Source organism: Rhinolophus sinicus, chromosome 2, assembly GCF_057876585.1.
Source record: "Rhinolophus sinicus isolate RSI-liver-muscle chromosome 2, RSI-T2T, whole genome shotgun sequence".
NCBI classification, from domain to species: Eukaryota; Metazoa; Chordata; class Mammalia; order Chiroptera; family Rhinolophidae; genus Rhinolophus; species Rhinolophus sinicus.
This window is the reverse complement of record NC_142502.1, coordinates 61,839,937-61,866,233: the sequence shown is the minus strand read 5'-3', so window position 1 is coordinate 61,866,233 and position 26,297 is coordinate 61,839,937. Positions and strand designations below refer to the sequence as shown.

General features: G+C 43.0%; 1 protein-coding gene across 5 annotated transcripts in view; it reads left to right on the top strand.

Moving 5' to 3' along the window:
- Window positions 1-26,297, top strand: part of ANKRD6 (ankyrin repeat domain 6) — a 168,219-nt gene that overhangs the window by 77,917 nt on the left and 64,005 nt on the right. Inside the window, exon 1 of one of the 5 annotated variants that reach the window (XM_019743302.3) lies at window positions 22,425-22,637. The exons of the other annotated variants lie outside the window; for them this stretch is intronic. The gene's annotated coding sequence lies outside the window, so the exon portion shown is untranslated. Of the gene's footprint in view, window positions 1-22,424; window positions 22,638-26,297 lie in introns of those variants that run through there. 5 annotated transcript variants of the gene reach the window in all.

Below are 26,297 nucleotides of genomic sequence, written 5' to 3'. Positions count from 1 at the left end.
CATTGTCCTTTATTTTCATTATCAAGTATCATGTACTGTACATGGTTGTCTGTGCTCTACTCTTATATGCCTGCCAGCATCAGCACGAACACCAAGGAATGTGTGGCACTAAGACTTTCCGACATCTACGACATCAGTAGGGGATAGGAATTTTTCAGTTCCATTTTAATCTTAGGGACCACTGTCATATCTAAGGTCCCTCATTGACTGAAACGTTATGTGTCGCATGCCTGGATTCACACTTAATTCGCTGTGTCAGTGTGTGCCAAAGTATTGTGCTGTAGGGCTGAGACGGGGGTGGTTAAGGAGAGTGGCATTTCAGGCTGTCAGGTTTGCATTGGACAAGATCTGCACCTGCCCTTTTCTCTCTGAGAGGCTGTTTGTTTGTTTGCATTGGTGAGCAGCTGTCTTCCTGGGAGAGGCCAGGGGAAGGCCAGCTCTTGGTAAATATAAAGAGGAATTTGCCTTCAAAGACGCATGCAAAAGATCAAAAGAGGAGAAAATGTTTTAATAAAGCTTTTTCTGTCATTAGACCAGCTTACAGTTGGAGGACCTTCAGGTTCTTTTGGGGGCATGTGCATACTTAGATTAAGTCACAAAAAGTGACAAAACCAAGCACTGACATTTTTTTTTTTTTTTTTTGAACAAAACCAACACACTGCTCTGTGCCCCCAGGGGGCCAGTTCTCTTTCTGTTTATCATCTTGGTAACTCTTACCCTGCTCAGAGAAGAGCTCCCTGTCCCTTTTGGACCTAGAGTTCTTCATTTTTCCTCTAAGGGATGCGGTGAAAGCTTTGCTGTAGCAGGCTTTGCAGCATGCCATGGCCACCCCCCACGTCGCTGTGCTGTGTTTCCTTAGCACCTGGCGAATACAGTTTCCTTTATTCATTTAGCAACCACTTAGGATAACATTGTGTTAGGTGCTGACTATGCCAAAATAAATGTGTTGAAATCACTACCCCTAGGGAGTTTATAGCACGAATGAGTCTTTTTTTTGGCTGAGTTAGTAATCTAATACCAGAGAATAATCCTAATGCTAAATTCTCTTACCTCTGGTGTCTAATGGTGCAATATGTTTGGCTACAGAACATGCTTCTAGAATGAAATTAGCGCATGTGCAATTGGAGAAAGGCGAATAATGGCAGTTCATCCTCGTATGCTTTTCATCCTAGGTAAGAGGAACCAAAATAGCAGGAGTAGACTTATAACCTTCAGCAGGAAAGGAAAATGCCCTCAGGTGTAAGCAAGTGTTTTAAGCAAATGGAAAACGAGCGCCTGTGCCCAGGGCTCCATTCCCAGAGGGTACACCCCTCACCTTGAGGACGCTCACTGGCAGCAGGTGTACCACCTCCTGTCTGCTTTCACTGGGAAGCCAGCATTTCCATCTCACTGTTTTTGTGTACTTGTAATATTCCCTGCAGCAACCTCTTGCTGCCACGAACTGCTGGTTTGCTTCTGGGTTATTAAGTGTGTGTATGTGTGTGTGTGTGTGTGTGTGTGTGTGTGTGTGTGCACTCATGCTTTCACGCTGTGGTTACCATAGGCTTTGAGTGGTCTTGAGTGGTCTGCCCCATCCTGTATTTCCCATGTGCCCTGGTGCTGACATCCGGAGGGTCAAGATGGTTAAACATCCTTGAAGAAAGGAGGTGGGAGTTCTGAGCCTCCCATGCCCTCCTTTCAGCCTTGCGCCAACACCCTTTCATCTATGAACCCTCAGGAAAGAGGGGATGACAGCGGCTGCCAGACCCCGTAGTCCTGTTTGCAGGCTTCAAGTGTAACTCCTCACATTGCAGCCCCGTGGCCCCAGCTGGAGAAAGGGACAGTGGGGAGCCTGTCCTTTTCCCAGTGGTTCAGATTCTGCAGGGAAATTTATGCCCCGTTTACCATTTCCTGAATTGGACGTGGGGCAAGGGCTTCTATATCATATTAATGTCCTATGGGAAGGGGGACTGAAGGGCGGTTTTAGAGTCCCTTTCTGTTTAGCCTGATTCTGTGGTGACCTTAAGCGAATAACAATACTGCTTCAGTGGCCGCCAGGAGTTAAGTAGCCTCGTTTGCTTTCAGAGAGACCGCCCATCAGTGGTCTTCACTTTGTGCAGTGTCCGGACAGCAGCAGGCCGGCCGCTCACGGTGCTCCAACTCGGGGCCAGTCAAGGGCTCGGGTTGGAGGAATAAATATAGAATATATATGATACGCTTGGCCAGGATGGCTTGCTTTGAAAATGTTCCCACGTTCTACTTATAACCTGATTCTGAAAGTCTTACTTTGTGGAGGTGGAGAGGTTCCAGTCACAGCCCACAGCCATATCTCCTGTCTCCATCTTTGCCCCTTCCCTCCGTCTTATGCTGCACAGCGGCAGACCATTGAAAAACCAGAGGTTGCTTTGAGGAATAAATATATTTATTCAACTTTTACATTCAAATGTCAAGAGTTGAAAAGATGGTTGGTTTTGTTTGCACCACACGCATATGCAAAATGCAATCATGGGAATCCATGGGAGGACTTATTATCCTCAGTTTGCTTTAGGAGTTGTAAGAGAAGGATGCTTCATCAGTCACTGTTGCTGTGTGCCCCAGAAAGCTGTGTCTGTGGGAGCAAGAGGGTGCCTGGGACCACACACCCACCTCCCCAGTGGGTGGGAAAGTGTGCTCCTCTCTGGGAATTCAGCCAAAGTTCCGATCGGGGCTTTCTCTTGGTTCCTGTTTTCACAGTTATGTCACTGTTCAGCTGAGAAAAGGAAATAGAGGACTCATTAGAATGGAAGAGATAGGTACATAGATATGGTCAAGTTGAAGAACCAATGAATCCACTGTACTAGCAAGTACTTTCCTTGAAGGAGAATTACAGAATGCTTTGTCTCCCTTTTCTAAGAGAGAAGACATTAATGTCCAGCCATGTGGCTCAAAACTCCTGTGTTTCATGGATCCTTCTACTTCAGCTTCTCCCTGTCCTTTCCTAGTGCAAGCGTCTAACATCGGCTCATGCAGCAGCAGCAACAGCCCACATAGATAACCCCAGGTTTCACCATTGCCCCATCCCTCCGCGCTTCGTGCTGCGCTGTGGCAGACCACTTCAAAATCACAGATCTGGTCATGGGACATCCTCTAAAATGCCCTCCTGGGGCTCACCATTGCCCCGTATACCTTCCTTGCCCTCACATCCCATGACTTACCCACTAGGCTCACTGGATCTCTGCATGGCCTCCACCCACAACACCACCTCATCTCTTCTTACTTCCTATATTAGTCAGGGTTCTCCAGAGAGACAGATCAATGGGATGTGTGCGTGTGTGTGGGGGGGAGGGGACACAGATTTAGTATAAGGAATTGGTTCACGTGATTATAGAGGGTTGCAAGTTCAAAATCTTCAGGGTGGCCAGCAGCCTAGAGACCCAGGAAAGTTGATGTTTTAGTCCAGTCTGAAGGCAGTCTGCTGGAGAATTCGCTCTTCCTTGGGAGACGCTGATCTTCTTTGTTCTATTCAGGCCTTCGCATGATTAGACGAGGCCCACCCATATTCTGAAGAGCAATCTGCCTAACTCAGAGTCCACTGATTGAAATGGTAACCCCCTCCATAAATAACCTCACAGACACATCCAGAATAATGTGTGCATAAATATCTGGGCACCCTGTGGCCCAGCCAGGTGGACATAAAATTAACTATAACACTCCCTTTTTGCATTTTGTCATCTGTCCACACTGGACTTCTTCCAGCTTTTCTAATGTGTGACACTAATTCCGGACGCTGGACCTTCACACATGTTGCTTATTCCACCAGAAGTGCTTTTTCATCTGGCCCTTTCTTATTCACCCATCACGTGTCAGCTGAAATTCCAATTCCTTAGAGACAACTTCCCTGATCTTCCGGGCTAGGTTTATTCCCTCAGGTATAATATTGCCAGAGCACACTAAATTTCTCTTTAGTATCACACTTAAGAGTTACTTGTTCAGTGCCAGCCTTCCCCACTACACTTTAAACTCCACAAGGACAGGAAGCACATCTGTTTTGCTGTTATATGCCTAGAATTTACTAGCTGTTCAAAAATAATTCAACGAATGAATGAATGAATGAATGAATGTATTGAAAGTTTACACTGTATTAAAAGCTTACAAAGTACAAGGTCTTAACATATATAGATACAACCCTGTAAAGTAAATCTTTTTATTTTCACTTTGACAGACTGAGGCCCACATCGGTTAGGGACGTGCCCAAAGTCATGTCACCAGTTGTATAGACTCTGGGCTTCAAATAAAACCACAGTAAATGTCACTGCCAGCAGGTACAACACTTAATAAAGATCAGGCACTGTTTTATACATTTGGCAACTTACAGCAACCTAATGAGATATAGGCAGCCCTTAAATGCCCCCAAAATGTTCCGTACTGCCTGCTTTTACTCTGGAGGATCGCTTCTATATGTTTCAGGAACCCGGAATCTGGGATTCGAGGGCCCTCTGCACCCTGTGGTCACTTCTGGACCGTCTTCAGTTGTCTCTTCCTTTGCCCCAGCACATAGGGGCAAGTTAGCCAGTCTGCTAGCCAAGCAGATGTCCTATTGCGGAATAGAATGCTGCTCTCCCCTTCTTGAAGGTACCCCTAGTCTGTACAAGAAACCCCTTGCCTGTAGGCACCTGAATGAGTGTGTGTGTAGAAATGCTTTTCTTCATGGTCACTGTACTGTCCAAAAAGCAGCCCACTCTCCCTGTCTTCCACTCAGATAGACCTAGTGGTGGCTGCAGGGTGAGCCAGATTCTCTGAGTTGGTATCTCAGTGACTGGGGAAGGTGTGTGTATGTGGGGGCATCAGATAATACCTGGTGCCAGTAAATAATAAGGTTTGGTTTTTGAGGCTTTGTGTCTTCCCAAGATGACTTGCAAATACATCTACACTCCCAGAATACGGAGGTATTGTTAGCTGAATGCCTATTCATTATATTAAATTATGAACTGATACCTTAGAAGAATTAATTCCCCGGAAGATGAGGCAGGTCTTTTTTTTTTTCTATACCAAGTCACAGTATTAATAACGCAGCCAAATGTAGCTCTGCTGTAAAAGAGTTTAATTTTCAAAGACGATTAGACAATTTTATGGATGACTTGAGGCGTTTGTCTTTAACCACTGAGTGGATACCATGTCGTCTCCCCAACGGGTTCTGGCTGACAGTCGAAGGACAGCTGAGTTGTAGGAAGTACAAAGCTTTGCAATTAATTTATGATCCTGTTAGGTGTGAAGCCCATCATTACTCTGTGGTGGTTGCCTTTGCCAAGAAAAAAGTACAGTTGAAAACTTGTCTCATGGAAAAGTGCTTTGCGCAACTTGAAAGATAATGTCGGTTAAAGAAAAAAGCATATTTCCCCCGCTTCAGAGGGAGAAGTGGGGAGGAATGAAGATTTCTGGCTTATTCTTTCTCCTAACCAGCCATTTTTTTTAAGATACTTATAATATTTTGGTAAATAGACAGATTGTTTGTTTAGAACAATCTTCCAATCCTGTTTTTACATTCTTAACTGGACGTCTCATATTCAATGCATTCATTCATTCATTCATTCATTCATTCATTCAACAAATGTAAGTGCTACTATGCCAAGGGACTTACCCAGGCTCAGGGATAGAGTGGTGAACGTGGAAAAGGCTCCTCCTGTCTTGGAGCTCCCGTGAGCTGGGGATGATTGGAGGCAAATAATATGCAAGTAAATAAATTAAACAACAACGTAATTCCGAATGGTGTTGACTAGTCTGCGGAAAATAGAAATGGTAATGCGATGGGGAAGGGAGGCCGCTAGTCCATTCAGACCTGCCCAAAACATTATAGACTCAGGATGCTAATGTCTGAGCAAGGTTCCACATTCCCGCCCCTCCTCCCTGGCTTTGCAAGGTGGTGCTGCACACTTGGCAGGTGGAAACGGAAGCCGTTGCAAGAACCCGGCTAACCATTAGTAGGACTCTCTTTGGACTCCCTGTTCAGCTAAGTAGAGCACATAGCTTCTTTAGGGAAAAGAGAAAAAGGCATTGAAAGTCTTAAACAAGAGTAAGGTTCCCCGATCGCTGCCTTGATCAAATTCATTAAAACTGAGTGTATATTTAAAACTTTCTATGATTAACTTTATTTTAATGTAAGTAATAGTATTTGAATTCCTTCATGATGTCTAAAGGCATGTTGATTTAGGAGATGGAGAGAAGTGTGCCCCAGGATGTAACTCTTTCGCTTTCATTAAGTGTTTGTAAGTAGTAAAGCCCAAGTGCTTGTGGTATAAACAGGGTGAAATTTCTAAGAATTAGCCACTTTGGGAAAAAAATACTTGGTTTGAAAAACTCTACTACTGAAGGCTGTTTGCGTGTTTCTATAGCCACTGTATTTTGACAGCTTAGGCAATAAGATTAAAAAAAGCAAGAGTTTGATGTAATACAGAATTGTACACCTGAAATCTATGTAGTTTTACTAACAATTGTCACCCCAATAAATTTAAAAAATAAATTAAAAAAAAAAAGCAAGAGTTAAACACACACACACAAGCGAGTGCAGAAAGATCAATGCAGATATGAGTTTGTGCTTTTGGTTTCACAGATAAATATGGAACGCGATGCGTGTATGGTTGTTTGGCTAAACTCCTACCCTGTGCTTAGCCATAAGGTACATGGATCACCTTTTCCGTTTCAGCGGGAAGCTCTGCAGAGAACCCCTGGCCACAATGCCCAGTAATTGATGGCCTTGCTCTACAGACTGTAGGGAGAGCAAATTTAAGTCAAAAATTCATTTGTTCTGAAAGAATACCGTAGAACTGGGCCTCCTGTACTTGACCTGACATGGAAAGTTGATGCCTTCAGGAAGCCAGGGAGACAGCCTCATACAACAGTTCAGAGCAGATGCCCTGGGATTTGACAGCTGGGTGCACATCCAGACCCGACCACTTCCTAGCCGTGCAATCCTGATTAAGAGGCCTGACGTCTGTAACATCCATGAAACGTGGGTCATCATAGGGCCAACCCCTTGTGTTGTCAAGAGGATTAAATGAAGACCTTACCAGATATATGGCCCAGAGTCAAAAGCTCTGTATGTATTAGCTCTCTTATCATTCCTGCCATCATTGTTACTGGGTTCCACCCATTGTGGGGGGTGGGGGGGAAGGGGGCTGCTGCTTTTGCCCTTTTGTATTTTCACAGCTGTCCTTTCTCTGTAAAGAAGCATGAAAGCCACATCCACAGGAATGGAGGTGCTTCTGTGAAGACAGTGTGTGCTGCTGTGGACTTCACTCCTGAAGTGGCACCGCTGTCACTCTCAGATGGTGGAATGTGCTCTGAAAGGACTGCTGTGATTGTCCTCTCTGTGGCCCTGGTGGGCAGAAAGAGACATGCCTGGGAATTTTTTAAGGAATGTAGCTCATCCAGTAGGAGTTGTCTCTAAAGGCTTCTCTGTCACGCTAACTTGAGAGAGAGAGGGAGAGAGGGATATGTGTGTCTCAGAGTTCTTGTGGCTCTTCTGTGAACCCAACCACTGCACCAGTCATTATCTGTGGCCTGGATAATTTGTACGTATGTTCTTCTATTTTTTTAAATGGTCTGGAGATCAATAATAAAATACCAATTATTCGTAGTACCTTTTGTCACTGAGTATTTTCTCGATCATTTTAAACTTTTATTATGAAACATTTCGAATACATACAGAAGTAGAAATAATAGCACAATGGACCTTGTGTATTTTTGACAATTTTTTAGGGAAAAGAGAAGGTATTGAAAATCCTAAACCAGAGTAAGGTTCCCCAATCACTGCCTTAACCAAATTCATTAAAACTGAATGAATATTTAAAACTTCCTATAATTAACCTTATTTTAATGCAAGTAATAATATTTGAGGCAAACAGTATGCAAGTAAACAAATCACACAAGAAGGTAATTCCAAATGGTATGGACTATTGTGCAAAAAAATAGAAATAGTAGTAATATTTATAATAGAAATAGAAATAATATTAATAGAAATATAATATAATAGTAATAAGATAGAAATAATAATAGTATTTGTCTGTGTAGCTTTAACAATTTTCAGTGTATGGGCAATCTTATTTCATCTATACCTCTCTCTCTTCCAACCCCAGGTTACTCTGTGCACACGCCCAGGCAGCATGTTATTTTATCTGTGAATATTTCAGTTTGTATCTCTAAAAGCACTCTTCTGGGAAAGAAAAGAAAAATAACCACAATATCTTTATCACACATTCAGAAATTAACTGTCACTTTTTAATACCATAAGAAATTTAGTAATTATTCACATTTTTCTGATTGTCACATAAATTAAGGTTATTTTAATTGGAGTCCAAAGAAGATCATACGTAACAATTGACTGATAAGTCCCTGAAGTCTTTCTTAATCTCTGGGTTTCTCCTCCATCTCTTTTTTTCCTGCAAGTTTTTCTTTTGTTGTTGTTATTGAAGAAATCAGGTCATTTGTCTTATAGAGCAGAGCTTCTCAAAGTGTGGTCTAGTGCTGGTTTGTGTCAAGCACAGAGTGAACACTGAGCAACTATTATAGCAATCAGGCATTGATGTAACATCAAGGCATGTGAATATTACCAGTGAATGTGATTTGGACTTTAGTTCTGTGTATGAGGATGTTTTCTCGGTGCAGCCAGGAGGATAGGAAAGCATTCTAGAGTAATGACAAAGATGAAGAATTCGTCAGAGTGTAAATAAACATACTGCGTCCTTCATGAGAATGTCTTGCTATGACTGTTAGCAGGATTAAAAAGTAGTCTTAGTGATATGTGAAAAGTTATGAATTTACATAAAGGCTAATTTGTTGAATTTGAGATTATTCTCTTTATTATATGAGAAGTGGAAGCTGATCATAAACAATAGTGATGGCATACTGAAGTATGATGGCTATTGAGGGAATAAGTTTGTCAAATGTAGGAACTCCTAGTGTTCCTTAAGAGAAGCCGATTTGATTCCAACTTTTTAAAAATATGAGGGTAATATGCTAAGTGAAGTAAGTCAGACAAAGACAGATACCATGTGATCTCACTTATATGTGGAATCTAAAAAACAAAATAAGTGAACAAATGAAACAAACAGACTCATAATACAGCACAAGGAATATAGTCAATAATATTGTAGTAACTCTGTGTGGTGTCAGATGGGTACTAGACTTACCGGGGTGATCACTTTGTGAGTTATATAAATTGCTAATCACTACATTGTATACCTGAAATTAATAAATGTCATATAATCTGATACTGTGATTGGAAAATTAAATAAATAAATAAAATGTGAATTTTTCTGATAACTTTGGTATTTTAATGATCTTAATACTTTCATGCCAAGAAGAAAAGCAACAGGTTTTCAACTGCAAATAAGATTAAAGGGAGGGAAAAGCTTGGAAGAACATAGTTTCTATTGTTATGACATATTCCATAATTTATTATCAGTGTTAATGAAGAATATCCATGTGTGACATTGTACATATGTAACATGTGATCACCAAACACCTTCTGAATTTGATCAAACATTTTGAATTTAATTGTCTATCAAAAGAACATCCATGTATAGGAAATTGCATGGATCTAGAAAACTATTTCATTCATTGAAAGATAATTTAAATTTAACTTTAGAAGATAAATTACTAGAATCCACTTCTGTAGATTAAAGATGAGTTTTGAAAATGCAACATGTGTAGTCTCATTTTGGATAAAAATTAAAAGTAAATATTTTGAGCTTGCTAAAATTACTTTAAAATCTATTTTTTCCATTCCAGTAAGCAACCACTGTGAGACTGTTTTCTCTACTATGATTGTTATTAAAATAAATATTGAAACAATAATATAATTATCCCCAACAAGTATTATGCTTAATCCAGTTTAGGTCAGAATGGATAACAGGTTTGATGCAAGCTGAGTTTTCACATTAAAACTTTAAATAGTGATGTAAGTAGTGTTCATTCAAAGAGTGTCTGTAAGCATTTAATTTAAAGAATTGCTATTTCCTTTATACCTTTATTTAGCTATGACTGCAGCATGACAAAGTTATGTGTTTAATAGCAATTTTTATTATTACCTATATGCACATTTTCAGAGAATGTGTATGGCTTTACTAATTCTTTTATTTCTTCTTATCTTTTTCCTACTTATGTTTCTTGGGATGGACTTCTATGTCTTTTTAATGTATGGATAAAAATTGGGGCTTGTATTTCATGTAGTTTTAATTTCTTTTTTCTAGTCATGTATCTCTATTATATTTACACATATAATTTAAAAAGCTGAGACAGGATAGAAATAAAAAGTCAAATTAGAAGGATACATTCCCCTGGTGTCACTTATCTTGTCCCTCTGTTCCGTGTATTTCCTGTACATTGGCAGTTAGATCTCCTAGAAGTTTGGTAAGTCAGACTCTTCCGTTGGGTGGGAGAGACAACTGGTGTTACGCGCTTCTGGCAGGAGGCACACAATGTCTAGTTGCTACTGTCGCTTTCTGTGATGATCGTGGCCAAGATCCGTTAATTCATTAGACAGTGCACAGTGGTGATGTTCTAGTCCTTTATTTATCTTTATGCTTCTGTACAATGAGATAGTTCTACAAAGAGAAACTTTACCTCATCAACTCTTTGATCACCCTGCGGCATCGGACGCATACATGGTATATAGGTCAATAAATCCTTTTGACGTTATCAAAAGTCCTTGTACCTGGTACCACTTTTCTGGTGGTCTCTTGTGGTAAAGAAATTGCTCTCACCTACTATTTAATGAATATCTACTCTGTGCAAAGCACTGCACTGCAAAGGCAAATAAGGGATAAATAAGTGGGATGTGGTTCTTTAACCTTAAGAATTGTTTTTGTGTCACTGTGTGGGTAATCTGTCTGACTCCGGAAATTATTTAAGATTATCAGTATAACTAATTCAGTACTGAGTCACTTCACTCCACAGCCTACTCTTGTGAAGGCAAAATTTAGCTGAAGGTCTTCCTAATTATAGCCTTTTATTTTCAATTTCAGAAACTAGTGTCATTTTTTTTTTTCTTCCTACTGTACCGTATTTGTCTGACAAACTTCTATTTCTGGTCATTAGAAAGAAGATAATTTTGTAGAGAGAGTGGGAATCTCATTTGCTCGAATGAGTAACTTCTTACTGTTCAATTTAAAATTACCAAGGATCTGTTTGTTCTTATTTTTTTTAAATGGCATTTTACTTTCAGCTTGCCTGATGATGGACAGAATGTAAGTCACTAAGTAGCATGAAATGAAAGGAATATCAGACATGACAAAAGGCAAATGTAGTATGTATGTTCCTTCACACCAGCTTGTAAAGGAAAACATACTACTTTTTATTTTACTTTTTTAGGCCGCCAACTATTATTCCAGGGACAAAAATCTATGTTTTACTTTTACCTATAAAATAACATGTATAGGTCCTTTTTTTTCTACAAAGAGTTTTCTGATTCTTCCTCGGGGAACCATTGTGAGGATTCTGCTAGTTTCTCTGTACATCTATATGAATTATACACTTGGAGGCTGGGAAAATAACCACCACATGCTTCTGTGGACCTACTAGACCCACTGCAAAACAGACATGGTCACAACTCCATGTGTCACCTAGCTTCCATGAGCCTGTACTCTAACTGGAGAACCACCATTTTAGGTCAGCTCATGGGATCAGGGTCAGCTCAGACCCATACCCAACATGAAAGATCTGGCAGCATCCCTCTTTCCCCAGAGCCTGTGATCCTACTAAGTGGTGGCAGGTCGTACTAAGTTGTGGAAGGATCGGTGAAATCTTCATCTTATGAACTGTGCGGTGGTATTGCAGGTTCCTTCCCCAAGGAGACCTAGTGTCTTCTCAGCCAGTGGCCTGTGACTCTGTGAATTACAGCAGCTGATATCAGCCTTTTACCCTCCAGCTCCCTCTCTCTCTTTTTTTTAATACAATTCAAATAACATCCCGGTCGTCATCCACCCATCTTGCCTGTGGCTGATCAGCCATTGCCACAGATCCCTGATGGTCAAAGTACTCTGTTGCCACTCTCTTGATGTCAGTTATGATATTTGCATCCATCTAGTCTCTGATGGTTAATCGTCACCACCTGGCTTCTGTTATTTTGGGAATCCTTTTGTCTTCCATTAATTCAAACTAGCTTAATACCAAGGAATCATTTCTTACTGTCAACTCCAGTCCACAGAGAACAGAAACATTGGACTTCTCAGTGATACTATGCCCCTCCCTAGAGCCTTTATCCCTTTAGCGAAGAAGAGACCTCTTGGCCTTCTTGGGATCATAGTCGATAGTGAGTTCTTCTGCTCTGTAATAAATCAAATACTGCACAACCACCGTTGAGGCTTTTGACTCCTTCCTCAATATTCTGCCAGGGCAGTTCCAGCATCTCCATTTAATTTAATGTGGGCCATTGTCGTGCTTCAAGGAGCCAGACTTCAAGGAGCCATTCCAATATATGAGGACCAGCTTCAGGCATCTGTGCCAGGATACTAAGTCACAAGTTACAGGAGAGTGCCCCTGTGTTGATAAATTCTCATTGATTTAGCCTGATATTCACCTATTGACCCTCCCTCAGCCATGTACTCCCCCCAGTTCCATCGGTACCTAACAGTGGAACCTGAAAGTCCTTCAGTAGGAAGCTATTTCCTGCAAGAGCAGGGACTCTATTTCCTTGCAGGCTGCACTAAGATCTGATGACCCTAATTATTAGCTGGAATGGAAGGATTTTGAGGAAGGGAACCATCACGGTATGAGGCAGCTGCCTCTGGTGAGGCCTTTGCAGGGCTCCAGGCAAGAAGGGGCTACTCTCCTCTAGCAAGAAGGAGCTGCTTCTGCTGGCCCAGAAAGTTCAGGGGAATTTAGGAGTGCAAGGTTTTGGGATCGCCCGTCAAATGGCCCTGTGACAAATCTCAGCTCTGTCTGGGTAAACTCCTTACCCATCTAGGTGGTGTCCAGGAGGTTCCTGATGGAGTCCTACTGCATGGTGTCGGAGAAAGTCCATCCCAGGTGAGGTGTGAAGATCTACTGGTTGGTAGTTCTGGTTGTAGCTGCTGGCTAACAGGTGGAGTGCAGGGAATTAGGAAATGCTGCACAAGAGATGTCCAAAACAAGGGTTCTCCATGAGACTTTATTTACAGGGTGAGGTAAGAGAAATCCTTCATTTTAACCCAGAACTTCCTGTGTGACAGATGTATTCTAAGGGTCATAGGCGGCGAAGTGCTGCTTTACAGTGTTTCATCCCCCGGAAGTTGGATTGAATCTGGAAGAAAGCAGTATTGAGCTAGAGTCTTAGCTAATAACAATAATAATAGTGGTTACCATCGACAGTCTGCTTTCCATATCCGTGGTTCCGCATCTGTGGATTCAGCTGACCCCAGATCGAAAATATTTAAGGGAAAAAAAAAATTCTAGAAAGTTCCAAAAAGCAAAACTTGAATTTGCCACGCACCGAACACCATATTGAATCCACTCAAATAAAGTGAGGTGTAGGCATACCCTGTTGTAGCCTACATGCAAATATAGGTTATATGCAAATACGGTGCCAATTTGTATAGGGAATTTGAGCACCCTGGTATTTTGGTATCTGCATGGGTCCTAGAACCAATCCCCCCGCCAGATACTGAGGGACGACTCTACTGGCCATTACTAAAAGTTGACATCTATATACATTCTAGGTACATTATCTTATTTAATTTTTAATCACAATTTTATTAAGTAGATAATGTGGTCAGTTGACAAAAGAAGCAGCTGATACTCAGAGAAGTAGCTTCTCCATAGTAAAGTAACAGGCAAGGAGTGAATCCTAAATTAATCTGACTCTGAAATGGTAACCAACTAATTTTTTTAGCAGCTATGTTGATTCCCCAAAAATAGCCATTGAAAATCTAAGGAAAGAAATGTATATACCAGTTGGATTTTTTCATATCAATGTAGATCATTTCTGAAAAAAGAAACAGTACAACAAACCAATGATACTCCAAAAGTTGGGAAAAAAAATGCTGAAAGCAGTGTGATGATTTCTTTTTAAATTGCATCAAACCACATTTAGGTTAAAAAGAAAAGGAAAACAAGAATCAGTAGAAGGAAGGTCTTGTTAAATTGGATCTTCTGATTGGACCTTCCGCTCACCAAGATGAGCAGCCCCTAGGGCTGGGAAGAGGAATACCCCCCCACCCCCACCCCACCCCGCAGTTATAGTGTCTTCAGTCCCTGGTAATTATAGGCTTCATTGTGAAGTGCCATCACTGAAATACTACTTTCAAGGAAACTTCTGATTTATAGGGTACTGTTGGCATTGCAAAGAGTGACACCTAGAAAGATTTTATTACCACTTGTTATTTGGGGGATTGCGTATAATGTGTTCCAGCAACAAGTTGAGGCAGGTAGGTGTAGGGGGCAGTCATTGATCTGGCAAGAGTTGGCTCTTGGAGGTGGGAAAGCAGGGTTCTCACCCTGTTCTCCTGCCACCTGCAGTTGGAACCAGTGTGCTGAGTGGTTTCAGAGGTATGGTGTTGGGCTTTGCCTTTTCTTTGGCCTGAAGCCCTGGTATTAATGCCTTTGCCCTTACTTGAGGACGAATGGGCAGGGTGGGAAGTCATCTTGTTTCCAGCCTCTTGTTCCCAGGCCTCTGGGTGTTGGAGAGCTGGCAGCCTGCCCAGTTGATTCTCAGCAAACAAGGACTCCCCAGCCCCAGCTGTGTGACGACTCCTCCACGGGGACTCTGGGAACAACTCTTGCCATCCCCTCAGAGCTCGTTGCTGTTTCTCTGCTTGTTGATATTGCTTCCTTTAGGGACAGGTGTTTCTCCTTTTGACTGAACAGCAAACTTCACCAGTTTAACTCCTTCCACAGTATTATATAGACAGTTATATCATTTAGTAGGTCTGATGGAGGTCATTAACAAGTACATCCTGGGACTGTCAAAAGGTACGTTGGCGGAGAGCCAGTGTTTATTCTTTCTGTCACCTTAACAGCAATGATAGTTTATTAGGCACTTTCTATGTGTCATCACTGTGCCAAACACTCTGCTTATTACCTTGTTTGAGTCTCAAATTATCATTTGAGATAATTCTTTTATTATCTCTGTCTGACAGAGGAGGAGCCTGAGGCTTAGAGGGCTTAAATGACTTTCCCACAGCGTAAGGCATGTGGCAGATTGGAGACAAATCCATGTCTGTGTCTGTCTGATTCCAATGCCATGGCATTTAACTGGACTTTTTTTATTTTTTAAGTGAGCTATATTACACATACAATAAAATTCACTCTTTCAAAGTATATAATTTAGTTGTTTTTAGTACAATATATTCACAAAGGTGTGCGACCATCACTGCTATCTTAATTCCAGAAGATTTTCATTACCTGCAAATTATCTGATGAGCAAAAACTGGGCTGAGTGGAACACTTCTAATTTGGGAAGGAATAGGAATTGAGACTGGATTGGGAGTGGCAGCAATTGGAAGGGACTGAATTCGAGCCCCCCCACCCCCGCTTCTTATCGATAGCTGTGGCCTCACACTGGTGTGCCCACTGTCTTGTCTTTTCTGTTTTTTGAGCTCTAAGATCATTCTTTATTTGCTGTACATTACCATTATTGATGACATTTTCACATTTAGAGACTATGTAAGAATTTTAACAATATATGCAATCGCTCTTCCCGGCTGAAGCAAATGTAAACAAATACTCCCACGCCTACTTTTTAAAGCTGGACATTCCATTTGATGGAAAAAAATAATGGACTACAATGACTTGCCCCAAAATAAGAAAAACTAAAGGGGGTGTTAAATTTTTCTGAAAGCCAGACTATTTTATTGTTAAGCCATATGCAAAGCAACTTAGTTCTTCAGAAAAAAATAAAATAGAGCAACATTTGAGATATACTAGACAAAGAAAAACCTAAATAAAGATGATAAAGGTAATAATGTATTACTCAGAAAAACCTTAAAGTACTTATAAAATTATTAGATTCTAAAACTTTAATGTCCCCATAGCCAAAATTTTATTCACAGGAGGTTGTAGGTTGTTTATTGGAAATCTATTTGAAAAGGTCAAAAATAAAATAATTGCTTTATTTTTCATTCTCTTAGTACTAAGTCACAAGATCTTTGCAGGTTTTATCTGAAAGAAGGACATTAAAAACTTGACAGGAGGAGCAGGGGAAGGGGAGAGGAAGCTCAAGAACATATTACTGAGAACAACCTGGAAAACGTGACTTCAGTTATGACACATGGGTAGAAAGAGCAAACCAGCCTTCTTCATTTTGTTTCTCAATCTTTGCCTGCTGTCTTTTCATGTTGTCCTTCTTCCTTTGTTCCTCCCGCCCCTCTCCCCTCCACACCTTTCTCCTTCTTTTTTCTCTATTGCCTTCTTCCTGCCCTGCTCTTTGTTGCCTCATCAAAGAGGCAATCTGCCTGAAGTTGGAGAACTCCAGGTACTGTCCTTGCCCAGGCTTTGGAGAGAACGCTCTAGGAGAAGGGCTGTCAGGACAGAAATCTCCACCCAGAAGAGGATCTGAATTTTACCCAAGGACTAGGTTGCAGGCTCCTGGTAGCAAGGAAGAGTCAAGGCCAAGAGCGAAAACTCCACCACCTGCCAGAGCAATTCCAGACTCACCCTTTGCTGAAGGGAAAGCATAGCCTCATGCTCTGAGAAAACGATTGCAAGAGGGAGGGAGGGCACGGGCTACACCTGGGACTCTTCCACCAATGGGTTTCATGCTTTGTCATCTCTCAGGCTGACCCTGTCTCCTGAAGACGGCTGACGCTCAACTAATTAAATATATTTTCATTGTGGAAATCATTTGACTATGATAATAATGAGAAAATCCTGAGAGACATAATTATTTTAAGGTTGTTTAAAACTCTTGGGAATGAGTATCTCTGGGGCTAATTCTGGGTGCATAATAAGCAATTCAAGGTCGGTATCATTTCTGTTCCTTATACCTTCATTGTAGGTACCTCTTCTCCTTGTAAACGTGGCATAATTTTAATTTCGAATCACGCACAATAACTGATGATGATGACAATTCCATGTGTTTGTCATGTAATATAATTATTGGCAAAAGACTTTAGTTGGCCAGACTTGCTCATGGTTCATCTATGACTGAAACTTAAAGTATGAACAATAAGTAATTTGGAAGAAAGTCTTTGCTGGGAAATGACTAGGGTTAAGGAGAGGTTGAGTGTGAGGGAGGGAAGCTGACAGGCAGCGCAGTCCAGAGAAGCCTGCCTGCACCTAACAATAGATGTTCACCTTCCTGAGGCCGGAGTCTGTCTTCCTGAGCCCCGTCCTGTGCGAGCACGTGTCTGATTGTCGGTGTGTGATGACACAAGTATGGGGCGAGACCCACGGAGCCTCCCGGACAGCTAGCTCTACTTGCAGTCCTCATTTTCCTCTGCAGGGACACTTGATCCCAGCAGCGCTCTGTGCTGAAGCCAAACGCTGTGTCATGCTGTGTGCTGAATAAGGCCAAGGGACCAAACGCTGCAGAGTAGCCCCTGGGACCTGTAAAGAAGAGATGCAGGAGGGGTTTACGGTTGGAAAGGATTTGGAAATCTGATTGGCGAAGCAGACTTTATCATGCACACCTAATATCTCCCAAGTGCCTACTCTGTGCTAGGCACTGGGCTAAGTGCTTGGCATTCACTCCCACAGGTAATCCATTTGGCTCCTCTCCAAAGTCAGTAGCTACCATTCGTATCCCCATTGTACAGATGTGGACATTAAGGCCCCGGGAAGTTGTATAATCTACCCAAGGTCATGATGTGCTCTATGGGTGGAATGTTTAAATAGAGTTTCTTCTCCCCTTGTTTCTACCGGCTCCTGTCTCAGCCAGGCTGGGAAGGGAACTGAAATTAGAGACCCTGTGTATAGTCTTCTGCAAACAGTGGTGTGGAAAGAGTGGACATAGTACCGGCCTTTCCAGACCACTGGATGGCTCCTCTTGTATGTGATGGACACTGTTCTGATCAAATCATATCCAACCCAGATGTGCTTGCTGAGAGTTGCAGCTTTTAGAAAGAAAGATAGCAGAAAATCATGTGGGTTGGAACAAATGGAGGGTAGGAGGGAGGGGTGACGTGCATCACCGTGTCTAGAATTTCTGGTATCAGATGGATATTATGTTAGCACTTCGTGGGCAGAGCAATTTAATAAAATGGGACCACTGACATGAAAACTGAGTCCAGTAGACTTAAAAACAACCACTTCTGGAGGATCACGTGGCAGTCATTGCTAAGGAGAAACAACCGGTGTGTGGCTGGGGGAGGGCAAGTGGCCCCCACAAGGGCTGTGGGGCTGCTGACTGGAGGCCTCCTTCATTCCTGAGAGAGGGCCGCTGTCTGGCGAGGAAGGCCGTGGAAGCAACGGTGCTGAAAGACAAGTTATAGTGATAATCACAAGTGTTTACTTCTGGGTAGACATGTGAATTCCAGACTTCCCTTTGCTGGATTTGGGATTGTGTTCACAGGGGTACATTCAGACACTTAATTCCTGGCTAGCAGAGCAACCTCATGGGGTGTGTGCACACGCATGTGTGTGCTCTGTGGTGCAGAACTGGACACTGACAGCCTGACGTGGCTCTCTCAGTTCGCCCATGTTTCCTGGGGGTAGACTGCTGAGTCATCAGCCTGAGTTGGCTGCCACCTGGAGACACCCCAGTGGGGTAGCTCTTCACCCCTAGTGGCATGAGCCATTGCTCCTGCTGGCATCATACCGTTATAAGTGCTTCCCTCCTGTGCTGTCTCCTTCCTGAAGCAGTGAGTGGAGGACATTTTATAGGAATAGGTCGCCACTAGAATACAGTAGAATACTCTTAGCTCCTGGAAGCAGTGTGAGGGACCCCTTGGTTACCACAGCCCTGCAAGGACATGGTGGGGGCCTAGCTCTCGGCCACAGAGGGGTGTGCGAGTGACTGGGAAGAGAAAGCGCACCCTGTGATTGTAAGTGAGCCGGACAGATGATGGATAAAGGGTCATGGAGCATCCATTATGTATAAGGCATTTGTATGCGTTCCCTGTGGCCACTGGAATAAATCACCACAAACCAGGTGGTGGAAACGAAAACAACAGAAACGTATTCCCTCATGTTCTAGAGGCCAGAAGTCTGAGGTCAAGGTGTCGTCTGGGCTGTCCTCCCTCGAGAGACTCCAGAAGATAATCCTCCCTTGCATCTGCCATCGTCTGATGGCTCCAGGGGTTCCTGGGTTTATGACCATATTGCTCTAGTCTCTGCCTCTGGGGTCACATGTCCTCCTCCTCTTCTGTCTTAAAACTCTCTCTGCTTCTCTTGTAAGGATGCATGTGATTTCATTCAGGACCCACCCAGATAATCCAGGGGAAGTGTCCCCTCTCAGGTTCCTTAGCATAATCACATCTTTTTTTCTTTTTATTAGTTTCAGGTGTACAAAACAATGCAATAGTTAGACATTTATCATGTGTATCCCTCATACAGTGACAGCCCCCCTTCCCCCAATCTACTACCCCTCTGACGTCGCACACAGCCATTACGTTTCCATTGTCTCTATTCCTAATGCTGTACTCCACTTCTTGTAACTATATATATATATAAACTTGTAGTTGACATTCATTATTGTTCAGCTTCAGCTTCATGTGTATAGTGCAGTGATCAGGCATCTACATCATCCCTGAGGTGGTCTCCCAAATGGGACAAGTGTCCATCTGATTAGAAAGCACAATCGGTAACCACAAGATTTCCATGGGAATACGAAAGTCAATTTGGGGAATGTAATCAATAACGTAAAGATTTTGTAGGGTATCCGATAATCACATCTTTTGTCATATAAATTAATGCTCACAGGTTCTGGGGATTAGGACATGGGCGTATCTTTTTGGAGGCCACCATTCAACTCACTACAGCGTTCAGTAATGTATTTGGGCACATGGAAAAATAAGATCAGGCACTTGCTCGTAGGAGGCCACGATCCAGTTGGATAAGCATAGATATGTTTATTTAGCAAGCGTATGTTGTTCATGTGCCATATGCCAGGCTGTGTGCTCGCACTGGGCTACAGAGACGAGTGAGACACAGCCCCTGTACTGAGAAGCTGAGTCTGAGAGGAAAGGCTTTGTAAATAACCAGAAAGAAATTCACAACCCAAAGACCAAAAGTAATTTCAAAAAGAATAGTAACCATGTACTTGTTGCTCTTAAAAAGTTAAAGGAAACCCAATTCATAAACTCCCAGTATCTTTTATATATCCCTTTTTTTCTCCCAAATTTCTCATATTCCACAATGTTCCGAAGCCTTTTGTTTGCCACCATCCTCTAGAAACTCTTGTTTATCCCTCATCCTGCAAGGCACTTTTTTCTCTCCCGGCTCTTTGTTGTATAGATTAGCTTAGCGTCCCTTGACACGTCAGCCTTCTCCCCTCCCATCTCTTCTGCCTGTCCTCCAACTCTGCATCCTAAAGCCCAGAAATATCTCTGGCTAAGACAGTCTCTTTGCAAGAGGACGTGAATGGAGAAGCCTTTTAAATCAGAAGGTAGGAAGAGAGAGGCATAAAATACTGAGATCACACTATTGCAGTACAGTTTGGTGAATACTACAGTGGGATTAAAAAAATACATTATTTTGTTGAGTTGGCCTCATTCAATCTTTGCAACAACCCCATGGGTAAAAACTATTATTCTTCCTATTTTGCACATGAGGAAATGAGCTTAGATTCGTTAAGTTGCCCAAAAGAAGTGGCCAAGCTGAGCTTTGAGCTCAGGGTTACTGGGGTGTTGGCCTCGGGAAATTGGAGGGTGGAGCAGCCTTGGAGGACTCTTCTGAGAGAAGGAGACCTTGAAGCAGGTGCGAATGATAAGGAGGTGTTAGGGAAATCTCTAAAGAACATCCTAAGGGGAAATGGCAGGCTGGTGCTTCCAAGGTGTTCTGAGCAGCCTTGTGACCCAGCCAGGGTGCAGGATGGGTGTGGGGTGGGAGCGTGGTTCGAAACGGGGGCTGAGACCAGACCTGCATGGATTGGGTGTACCTGGACGTTGTTCTGGAGGGTTGTGAGTCACGGAGGGTGAGAGGAGAGGAGAGACACTGTCACATTTGTGTTGTGAAAACAGCATTGTGACATCAATGATCCCAGAAATTGGGGTGGAGAAGGGAGTGGGCAGGAGTGAGGTAGGGAGAACCGCATGGCAGAGCAACGCTACCTACACACTTTCGCCCCATAATCAGCAGTGCCCCTAACTCCCATATGGTCTCTTCATATAAAATGCTCTTTGACAGGAGAAATAGAGGAAAAGAGGTTGATAGACAGAGGCAAAATATTTGGCGCCAGAATCCCAGGTAGCACCACCTGGCCGCCAGGCACACTGTTAGTGGCTCCCGCTGCATTGCAGCTCAGGTGTCTGTTCTCCATCTTTGCCATTTGAAACAGGCTGGAGGAGAAGTTAGTTTCTCATTCTTCCCTCTCTTCTAACACTGATGCATCAGAAGAGTGGAACTTACCTGTCATTGGCTCCGTGATCTCTAAGGCCCACACAGTGGAGAGAGAATTTAACCGCTGTTGGTTCAATGGCTCTGTCTGTCCTGAGAGTCAAGTTTAAGATATCCCAACTCTGGCCAGGTTGTGCTGACTTTCACACAGTTATCTTGTATTGCAGATACATTTTGAGCAAAAGCGCACTCAGTACGTATCGGACTCCTAAGTATTAGTCTGGCCTTGGCTTCTGCTTTTCCCGAGGTCAAAACTCATATGCAAGCTGAAACCTACTTCACCTCTCTTATCCTAATTTCTCAGTTTAGGTCAAACAGAGTTTCAAGAAATATCTCAGCATCCAGGAGACCACTGTGATAGTTCAGGTAAGAAATGATGACAGCCTAAGCCGAGGCACTGGCAATGCAGCTAGAGAAGAGAGAACAGATCAAGGAATATTTAAGCACCCTCTGTGTGCCAGGCCTTGTATCGTGTGTGTATGATCTCATTCAGTCTTTGTAACAACCCAGGAAGGTAGGAACTTGTTTTTCTTACACACGAGGAAACAGGCTTAGAGGCATCAAGAAGTTTACCCAAAGTAATTGGCAGAGCTGAGATTTGAGCCCAGGCAATCTGACTTCAAAGCTTGCATTTTAAATCTCCATGCCTTACTGTCTCCAGTCAGGAGGATTAGGTAATTTACTGAATGTGAGGTGGAGGAAGGGGAATGAAAGGAATGAGAGAAGCTTCCAGATTAGGGAACTAGGCAGATGGATGAAAGAGGGAGCCCTCACCAAGATGAGGACAAAGGCAAGGACTTGTTCTGGAGAGAAAGGTGAGGATTTGGTGGTGAACGTGTAGATAGGGCACATCCAAGTAAGATGTCTGTTAAAGGGTTGCACGTTTAAGAATTTGGAGCTTCAGAGAGAAGGAGTGAGGCTAAAGAAGATTTGGAGCAAACCGTATCTAGGCAGCAGAGAAGCACGTGGGCAGCAGCAGGCGGGGCGAGATCGTCTAGAGAAGAAAATGAGCAGAGAAGACAAGCAGGGATAGATTCTTAGGGACCTGCCACACGTGAGGGACCAGTGAAAGAACCCTTGAATGAGAGGAAGAGATAGTTTGAGTGATGTTAGTAGGTGAACGACCAGAGAGTGGGTCCCAGAAACCAAAGGAGGACAGAGTGCGACGAAGGAGGGCTGGCAGCAGTGCCAGTGCAACGGAGAAATCATGTAAGGTAAGAACTGAAAGTCAACATAGCATCGAGCAATTAGGTCGATGTCAAAGGTGGGAATGCTAAATGTTATAGTCACTTTGGAAGACAATGCAGGTTCCCCCTGCTATCCAAAAGTAGAGCCTTCCTGTGAATCCTATTGTAAGCCGAAATAGCATAAAGCGAAGCAGCAGTGACTTTAGGACACATCTTGCTAACGGATGCACAGAATAAATCGAGATAGAGCTGCGGTGCCCACCGATACAGTCCAGAGCCGTGGCATAGAGTATAGTGCTGGGCAAGGAGCTTGGCAGGACGCCCTCGCCACACTGCCTCTCACGCCTGGCTGCACAACAGACGCTGAGCACGAGTTTCACTTTTTGCCTTTTGTCATAAAAGCTTAAATCCTCGTTGGATTTCTTTCTCTTAGCGAGAACAGATACTAATGTAGGTCTTTTTTTAAAGTGAAGTGAGATAACGAGAAAAGCAGAGGTGGGTTGACGGTACGGAAATGGCTGTATAACAGTTTCTTACAAAGCTAAACATTGTCCTGCCATATAATTCAGCAGTTATAGTCCTTGGTATTTACCCAGGTGAGATGAAAACTCACGTCCACACAAAAACCTGGACATTCTTCAGAATTGCCAAAACTTAAAAGCATCCAAGAGGTCCTTCAGCAGGTGAATAGATTAACTGTGGTGCATCCCGACAATGGAATATTTTTCAGTGATAAAAAGAAATGAGCTGTGAAGCTATGCAAATACATGGAGGAACCTTGTGTGCATATTATTAAGTGAAAGAAGCCAGCCTGGAAAGGCTCCATACTGTATAATTACAACTATACGACATTCTTGGAAAGGCAAAACTACAGAGAGAGTAAAAAGATCAGTGGTTGTCAGAGGTTGAGGGGGAGGGAGGGAAGACTAGGGGAAGCATTAGGGCAGGGAAACTATTCTGCGTGCTTCTGTCACAGTGGGTACACGTCATGACACACATTTGTACAGACCCATAGAACGCTGTACAACACAAAGAGTGAGCCCTACTGTAAACCATGGGCTTTAGTTAGTAATAATGTATCAGTATTGACTTGTCAATCATAACAAATGTATCACACCAATGCAAGATGTTAATAATAGAGAAATTGGTGGCTGGGGGGTATGGGGGGGATGAGGAAAGGGTTATGGGTGAGGGGCTGGCTATACAGAAACTCTGTACTTTCTGCTTAATATTTCTGTAAACCTAAAACTGCTCTAAAAATATAAAGTCTATTAATTAGTAAAATAAAAAGAAAGACGGGAAAAAGAAACAAAGGAATAAAAGAAGCTATGAAGGAAGAGAAAGAGAGCCATGAATTTGCAATCTTGAAAGTGTATCATGAGCCCATAATTATAATTAATCCAGTGCCGTGTGCGTGGCCTCCAACTAGAGAAAACTCTGACCAGTCTCGCTTCTGTTTACCAACTTCGAGGGCTCCCCACCACAAATACAAGATTCAGCCCAATGTCTTTGGCATTGTGAAAGCTTTTCCCCATCCCGACTTTGCAACCTCATCTATGGTCATTGCCCATGTATTATATAAGCTCCTGCTGCAAAAGTCTCTTTGCTCGTCTTTCTTACTCATGGCACACACTTTCAAACCATTCAGCTTTTGCTTTTGCTATTTCCTCTGCCTATGTTCTCCCCCACTTCTCCACCTAACAAAATCCTACACATCCACCAACAACCAGCTCAAATGTTGCCTTGCTGACTCCTTTCACCCCAGCACACCAAGCAAGAAATTTCCATAGCTCTCTCCCAATTTCTATAGTTCTTTGTGCCATCTCTTCCACAGATGCTTAATACAACACAAAGGCAACAACATCAACAACGGGCAGGTTAGTAGGAAAATTGGGGGCAGAGAGAAACCACATCAAAGCAGATTTCACGAGTGGGTAGAAGTTGAGATATGGACACATGGAAGGTAGATTACTTTCTGTGCATTGATTTTACTGTAATTTGGTTTTTCTTGGTTTGTCTTTAGTATTTATGGCTTTATTCGACAGGGGTTGAGGGTAATGAGAAGAAAATTCTCCGGGGGGCCGTGGTGCTGTCCAGGGCTTGGGTGCTGACAGAGCTGTGTCACTGGGCAGGCAGGCGCTCTGGAGATCAGTAGTTCTTCTCGCTCCAGGAGCTGTCATCCTCTATTTTTGGGAAGAAGGGAGAGAGAATAGTGACTATACCCACCCCCACCCCCATTGTTATCTCTTGATGTTCTGGAACCACAGGCTGCCTGACCCGTGGGGAAAGGAAAGACGTTAGCTGACTGGGTTGGCACCTCCTCTATTTCTTATGGGACCTACAGGCTTTGGAAGACCTAATCACTGATTAGAAAAAGCAATTGATTACTAGTTTTTCTCTCATCCACTTAACAGACATGAAAGGCCATGTTCCAGGAACCAGGCCAGGTACTGGAGATACAAGAAAACCAAAATGGGGTTTCTGCCCTGGAGGAGCTCATTCCAACCAGGAAGACCCACCAGCACTGACATGGTGAAGGGAACGGTCTTAGTCAGCTCAGGCTGCCGCAACAGGCGCCGTAGGCTGGGCGGCTTCAACGGCAGGAATTTGTTTCCTCACAATTCTGGAGGATGGAAGTCCCAGATCAACGTCTCATAGGGTTTGGTTTCTGGGAAGGACTTTCTTTTTCTTTTTCTTTTTTTAATTTATTTTTTAAATTTATTGGGGTGACAATTGTTAGTAAAGTTACATAGGTTTCAGGTGTATAGTTCTATAATACATCATTTATATATCACATTGTGTGTTCACCACCCAGAGTCAGTTCTCCTTCCATCACCATATATTTGATCCCCCTTACCCTCTTCTCCCACCCCCAAGAAGGACTTTCTTCTTGGCATGCAGATGGCCACTTTCTTGCTGTGCCCTCACATGGCCTTTCCTCTGAGCAGGTGGGGTGGGGAGGGGGCTTGAGGAGAGAGAGGTAAGAGAAAGAGCAGATGGAGACTCTTTGAATCTCTTTTTATAAGAACACTAATCCTATCAGATCATAGGGCACCACCCTTATGACCTTGTTGTACGTTGATTCTCTCATAAAGGCCCTACATATTTCCAAATATAGTCACACTGAGGGTTAGGACTTCCACTTATGGATTGGGGGCAGGGGGGCAAAATTTAATCTATAGCAAGAACTTATAGAAAACTGTAGGAGCACAGACGAGGGCCTGAACCTCTTGTGTAGCCTTGGGCAAGATGGGGCAGCAGAAAGCTCAGTGATGACTCTTGGTCTGGATTTTGAGCAAGTGGGTCATTTGCTATGGAATGTGAGTGCCCAGCCCCAACTTGGAGGCTCTGGTGAGCCAGCAGTACCAGGCGGCCAACAAGTGACTATTGTCCCACGTGGAAAGGGAGGTCTGTACATCACAAGCCTCCTGTCAGTCACTGCTTTATTCAATGGTATGTCCTGTGCCTCCAGTATGATTTTTACATTTGTTAGCAAACTTTTCTTGATGGTAGGGCATGTCAGAGGTCTCCTGAAAGTATCCAGATGTCAATCAACTTTCACTGCAACAGCCTCTAAATGCCTCCTTGCAAAAGTGATTATTTCAGATTCAGTAACTGTCCCTTCAAAGGAGAATAGTTCCCATACTTGAGATGGCTCAAGAAGTAAGCACGGATGTTCCTTTGCGG